General features: G+C 34.8%; 1 long non-coding RNA gene across 1 annotated transcript; it reads right to left on the reverse strand.

The window, feature by feature from the left end:
* Window positions 1-3,068: 3,068 nt before the first annotated feature.
* Window positions 3,069-5,109, reverse strand: LOC125496029 (uncharacterized). The gene is made up of 3 exons (XR_007272684.2): window positions 4,237-5,109; window positions 3,296-3,371; window positions 3,069-3,171 (listed from the first exon to the last, which is right to left on the reverse strand). It is a non-coding gene; the product is annotated as an uncharacterized LOC125496029 (long non-coding RNA).
* Window positions 5,110-7,426: the final 2,317 nt, after the last annotated feature.

Here is a 7,426-nt window from a genome sequence, read left to right on the forward strand (position 1 = left end):
GCTGGGAAGAGTTACAACAGAAACACCACCTCTCAAATAATTTCTGATACAAATTTCCCATTTTATGAACTTTAACTTTAGTCTCAATAAGACTAACAAGCCTTTGCTTTTGTATACTAGATATCCCCCGAACATTCTAGCACATCACTTTATCCATTATCAAAGGAGAATTCCCTCTCCTTCCATCCATTTTAGCCCCATTTTCACAAACCACATTGCCAACAATATATCCTTAGACACCATGTCTCCCAATATTACAAAATAATTTGTAACACAAGTGAAACTGGGACCAACTTCTTTCCTTCCACTCACTTGTTTGAAAGCTGAAACTCATCCCTAGCAACCTGTTCAGTTTGAACCAGAGGCTGAGGGGGTGGTTGAATTTTAGGTCTCCGTACTTGCTTTTCATTCACCATGCTACACTCTTTAGTATTATGTCCTACTTTCTTACATTTAGCACATAGATCAGGCTTCCACTCATAGATAACACCAAACACCACCTCAACACCCTTCTCATTAATGAAAGACAGTTGATCTGGGAAAGCTTGGTCTACCTTCACCTCCACCAAGACCCTAGCATAATGAAGCTTTTCCCTCTTTTCTGTAGCTAGACCAGCTTTAACAAATTTACCAATTGGTGCAACCAATTTCTGTAAACATCTAACCCTCCAGTACTTAAAGTCCAATTGCAACTGAATCCAAATAGCGGAAGCATCGCCAAATCCTCCTTATGGTTTTGTATATCGGGTTCCCATGCCTTAATAATTATAGGTTTGCTATCAAAGAAAACCATATTACTAGCAAGCACCGAATCCGTCTTTTCCATGGATCTAAATGTCATAATGAATATCCTTTTCTTAATTACAACCACATTATCTACCCCCAATTTTTTCCAAATTATCCGTATAAAACCCTCCATCACATATGAAGGTGGGTTAGCACCAATCACATAATAAATCAAGGAAGAATTCTAGAAATCAATTTCAGGTTGAATATCTTCAACATCAATTTTAATCCTCACTTGTTTCAATTTCATTAACAATTTGGACATAATTGTTACTCACCTCTAGATCAGAGAATAAGATTAGGATCGGATCAACATTCCACACTCTTTGATATGCCCAGTTACTCGTCTTATTCCTCTGAGATTCATTATCAACCACCGAATGGATAGATGAGAGCCATTCTGAGAACAATCTATGTGTTTGTTGACTCCGTTGATAATCACGCATATCATCTTCCTATGATTGAATTAATGGTTCAATCTCCATTGTTTTGATACCTAATATTTCATCCATTGATCTTGTCTTCTTAGCATTAGACTCAGTCGGACCCTTCACTTTATATGCTTTCTGCTTCTTCAAAATTCTGGTCATGGATATGATGATGTCACATATCATATTGATAAAAGTAATGAGGTATGGGCTCATGTGAAAGAAGTTTATACCATTATAGATGGTTATTTGCCATACTTTGATTTTTGTAGTTTATATGACCTTCAATGCACTCCGCCAAGAGCTTAGAAAGTTTGCGATGATTACTTTGGAGATGTTGACTTGAATGAAGGGTATGTTCTTCGGCTTTAAAACAAAGTTGTGCTAAATTATATAGCAAGTGATTACTACGCATCGAGTTCTTAATTATTTATATAAATTTCGGCCTGTGGCACAACCAATTGTTAAGTTTTAAATGTTTTGCAATATAGTTATGTTATAGTTTTTTTTCCATTTAGTTGGTCGTTTTTTAGATCTTTTTAGGGGATGGTTATTTCTTTGTTTATTTTCATTTAATGAAAAACAAACCTTTCTTACCTTATTCATTCCTTACGATTTCCCGACATATCTTATATTAATATTTCCAAATCTTAGTTATATTTATTGCAATACTAAATCGATATCATTTATCATGTATCTAGATTTATTTTTAAGATATATTAAAGATGTGATCTATATTGTATATAATCACATTTTATGACAAAATTCTGTACCTACACTTCTCAATCACTTTAAGCTATGAGACATACTATTCGATCTGGAATGGGTTTGTCATCTCAAATCAAAATTTTAAGTATCAATTCAATCATTGAAGAAGCTAGAGATGACTTGCATGAATTAGTAGGTAAGTTTGAAATATTCTTTTTTATATGTATTACTAGTTCTGGGACCCGTGCAAAAATGCACGGGAAGGGATTTGCTTAATAAGACAAAATTTTCAATGAAACGAATAGCAGACAACAAATTTTGTAATGAAAGAATAAGTAAAAGTTATAATAACAAAAATTACAAAAATGTGTATGAAGTTATACATTTTGGAACACTTCCTTATAAATAACATTTGTAGTTGTTTTGAACACGTTATTCTCTTTATCACAAATAAGAATTTTAAGTCCTTTTTTGCTCGTGACTCGGAAATAGCGACATATAGCTGACCATGACCGAAAACAGGCCTTGGTAAATACAACCCGACGTGCGACAATGATTGTCCTTGACTTTTGTTTATTGTCATGGCAAAACACACAGTTTAAGGAAATTGCCGTCTTTGAAATCTGATAGGAAATTTTGTTGAGTCAGATGGTGTTAGTGTCATTCGTGGGATGAATATCTTATCACTAACATTGCTCCCTGAAATGACAGTAGCTTCGATCACTCGATTACCTAAATGCTTCACTACCAGCCTCGTGCCATTACACAATCCAGATGTCTAATCAATATTATGAAGCAACATGATCGGCGCACCAACTTTTAACTTAATACTATGATTTGGCAGGCCCGAATACTTTATTGTGTTTAAGAATTCAGTAGAATATATATCATGAGCCCCTAAGTTCCCTTCATCTTTACTACTTATCACATGTTCTTACCAATTTCCAACTTTCATAAAGCATCAATAACAGTAATAAAATTCATGATAATCATAATGATATATAGTAATAATAATTACAATAATAATTACAATAATAATCATAATAATAATAATAATAATAATAATAATAATAATAATAATAATAATAATAATAATAATAATAATAGTATACTAATAATAATCATAACATTATTAAACAACATTAACCGATTTTAATTGTTGTCATATCGTACATCGTCCATCGTCGTTATTCATAATTCATAATCAGAATCCATAGTCGTTGTCCATTTTGTCATTCGTATCCATAATCTGCATTAAGTCAATAATCCATAATTATAATCCATACTTATAAATCTTATAAGCACATAATAATCATGTAATCAATTCATTTTACGCTAACGGGATCTATGTTTACATGGACATTGGAGATTACCTCGTGACGTGTGCCCAAAAGTTCAGTTCACGAACGTGTTAGCGCTCCTGGTATTCCTCGTCTACGAAATCGCAGTCTACAAGAAATGTTAACGAGATCTAAGTTAGTTCCTAAATAACCTCGTTTTTATAAAATACAAAATATACGATTTAAATAACCCAAATAACTTAAAGAAATTCTTTATTATTCTAAGCGAGTTTATAAATCAAAGTTTACGGTTTTCAAATTATTTTAGAAATCGTTATAAGTACTTACAAAAATTACTTAAACAATTATTTTAAATATAAAAACTAACTTTATTTTACACCTTGTTTTATTTTAGAAAATTAGAAAAAATATCAAATTTATAAAAGATTAACAAAATACACTAACTTAATTAATGTAGTTAGTTTAGTAGATTATGGGTTTTAGTTTTAAACATAAAGGTAAACAAATAAACTAATTAAACAAAAGGGAAAATGGAAAGGAGTTTTTAAAAGAGGAAAATTAGTTTCTCAAACTGAGAAACACCAGAGGCGAAATAGGAGGAGGGAGAAGGCAGAGGAGTGAAACAGGGGAGAGAGGGAAATCGATGGTGCTGGTGTTTCGGCCGGCGGTTTTTGGTGGCTCGACGACCGGAGAGGAAGGCCGCGGAAGAGGAATGCTGTTGAGTGGTGGTTCGCGGGGCTGGGTGCGAGGCAGGAGGGCGCAACGGGGGTCGCGATAGAGGAAGAAGGACCGACGGTTTTGGGGGGCTGCGAAGGAAAAAGGGCTGGCAGTTTCAGCGGTCGTTGTTGCGCAACTCAGGTGGTTCGATTGGTGGTGTGCGGGTGGTTGGAGGTGCGGGTTTCCGGCGAGAAAAGAAAAATAGAGAGATTAAAAATGGTGGATTGAAACTTGTGGTTTTAAATTTCAAAATGAAAATCAGAAATTAAGGAAGAGAATAGAGGAATTGAAGGAACCTTTGTGGGTTAGTTTGCTTGGGAAATTTAGTGTGAATGAATCAGTATTTATAGGGGGGAATTTTCGGTTCAAATGCTGAATGGTGATAGTTTAGCTGTCGAAAATTTCTTGGTGTGTGTGCTTGAACTGGATGAAAGAGGAGGAGGGAGCTGTTGGAGGTTTTTGGTTGATGTGCCATGAATCAGAAGAAGAAGGAGGGAGGATGAATTTCTTGGTTCTTGAGCCTAGAACCGGACGAAGGAAGAAAGGAGGATGAAGATTTTTTTGAATAGTAAAATTAATTCATTAATAAAAAGTCATACGACATCTACATAAGCAATCGAATCAAACAAATACATAAGTTGAATCAAACAAAAATTTCCTTCATAAAAACTACGATCGTCAAACAAATCTTGCAATGTGGAACATCTCCCGCTTATATCGCTGGAAAATACAGCCTTGTTGGAGAGACAATCTAACGATCCCTTGTAGTCGTGAGGATGATTTCCGTCGGATTCATCTGACCGTATTCGAAAAATTGATAACCTTTGTGATCCCGCATAATTCTTCACCAACAAAATAATTTCACGGCAATCCATTAGATCTAGTATCCTGGATTGTAACCTATAGAAATTCCCCCTCTAAAAGAGGAGAAAAACCCTGTCTTTCGAAGGAGGTCGAAAAACCTTTTCTTAAGAAGGAGATCGAAAACCCTGTCTTTCGAGGGAGAAATCGTTATTGGAAACCTAAAAACAAATAAAAAAAGCAAAGGTGGGGGCTTTCCAACGGTAAAAACCGATGGAAGCCCCTTTAAAAATCAACAATGGAGGCTAGGGTTTTTGAAAGTAGAGAGGAGAGAGGAGAGAGAGAAAAAAAGGGTGGATCTTAGTGCTTGATAGACCAAGTTGTAAAGGAGGATGAAGATGATGAAGATGAATCACGCTTCATCCTTTCTTTTTAGAAAAAGACAAATGGACTAAGGACTATGGACTTGGACTTGAATTTGGGCCTTGAATTAAGTAAGTGGATGGACAATTAGGATAAGGGTGCTCATAACAAAGAAATATTTATATAATTAGAAATAGTAAAATGAATAATAAAACAAGTAAATGATTTATTTTAAAATTTGTTAAATAAAGCAAAACTAAATGAAATCATTATTTTAATAAACATAGTTATCAAATAAAAAAACATTATCATAAAATAAATTTTTGAGTGGAAATAATATTAAATCTTAACAAATAATAAAATAACTTTCGAAAATTCGGGGTATTATACTATATATCATCAAAATAAACATTGTTCTTTTCTAGTTTAGCTTCCAACCCTGAAGCCTTGGAGAACTTTTGAAAAGCCTCATATATTAGCTGAATAGAAGTCAACTTTGGCAAACATCAATAGATCATCAGCAAACATACGATATGTTACACCCACCTTCTCACATCTTGGGTGAAAATTGAAATAAGGTATTTGACCCAGGCATCTGGAGAGATATTCCATACAGATGGCAAAGAGGAAGGGAGATAGAGGGTCTCCCTGCCTAAGACCCTTCTAAGCTTCGAAAGGAGAAGTAGGAACTCCATTAATGAGCACAGAATAAGAAACAGTAGTAACACAAGTCATGATCTAGTTCACAAACTTGGGAGGAAAACCCAATTCAGCAAGCATGACCGCATTTAACTGAGTTATAGGCCTTTCTTAGATCAAATTTTAACATGCATCTAGGGCTTACATGCTTAGTGGACTAGCCCTTAATCAACTCAGTAGCAAGCAGGATATTATTGGAATAAAGCCAGGTTGAACTAAATCTACAATATTACCTACAATTGCTTGCTTCTCATGGTTAATATTTTAGCAATTACCTTGTATAATACAGTGCAATAAGCTATTGGTCTAAAATCTTTAATAGAGTTAGGGTGAGCAATTTTTGGAATTAGAGTTACCAAAGTGCAATTAATAGTAGAAGGTAAGTTACCTTCTTCAAAAAAACTCCTGGATAGCCTCATACACCTTCCACTTGATAACATTCCAGCTTCTCTTGACAAATAAGCTGTTAAACCCATCAATCCCAGGTGTCTTAAGATCATCAATATTATGTAATGCCAAGTCAATCTCATATTGAGTAACATGCTGAATAAGATGATGAACATCAGCAAGCTGCAATTGAGCCCCTGATCTCACAAGTGCAATATCAATACCAAGTATATCCTGAGCACCAGTGCCCAATAAGCCAGTATAAAAAGTCATAACTTCAGCTTGAATGTCAATAGATTTAGTAAGTTTAACCCCTTGATCAGTATAGAGAACATTTATATTATTCATACCAAATCTATCTTTCATAGCTTGAAAAAAGAAATGGCTATTGATATCTCCCAGTTTTAGTCGTTGGATTATAGATTTCTTCAATGGCCAAGAACTTCTTCAATTGATATATACATTCATCCTCTTACATAAACAACTCTTCAATATTTATGTTAGTAGCAATTTCGGTCTGAATTAGATCGAGTTGTTCTCTGATTTGAGCAATTCTAGCCTCCAAATTAGCAACATCCTACTAATACAAGCCCTTAAGCTCCCCTTTAATGACTTTTAGATTTTCCCAGATATGCTGCATAGTCACCCCTCTTGGACCATCGATCCAAGAATCTACAATAACTTTCTCAAAATCTTCATGATCTGCCATATAATTAAAGAACTTAAAAGGCCTTCCTCTTTGATTGATAGGGGAAGAGCATTTTAAGAGAAGTGGGGAGTGATCAGAAATGTTAGGATTAAGGTAATCCACAATAACACCTGCATATGTAATCATCCAGTAAGAATTAACCAGACATCTGTCGATTCTACTCGTTACCCTTGCTTCACCCTGACTTTTATTAGTCCAAGAGAAGAAATGCCCACTGCTCTTGAGCTATGTCAAGTCACTATTATCCAAGCAATGAGTGAAATCCTTAGTCTCATAAGTATAGACAGCTCTACCTTAAAACCTATCCTCCACATCAGGAACTGCACTAAAAATACACCACTCACTTGTGATTGTTTGATTGAGTCTAAGCAAATTCACCGAGAGAGGTTTCCTAGTTTCCACAGAGTGAAGCCCATAAACAAAAGTAACAAAAAGAATTACACAAATAACCTTGTTATCTAGCTCACTGTGTATGAATTGATCAGCTTTCTTAAGAGTTTGCCAAGACACACAGTCAGAATTCCAGC

This window comes from Beta vulgaris, chromosome 3 (genome assembly GCF_026745355.1).
Source record: "Beta vulgaris subsp. vulgaris cultivar EL10 chromosome 3, EL10.2, whole genome shotgun sequence".
Classification (NCBI taxonomy): Eukaryota; Viridiplantae; Streptophyta; class Magnoliopsida; order Caryophyllales; family Amaranthaceae; genus Beta; species Beta vulgaris.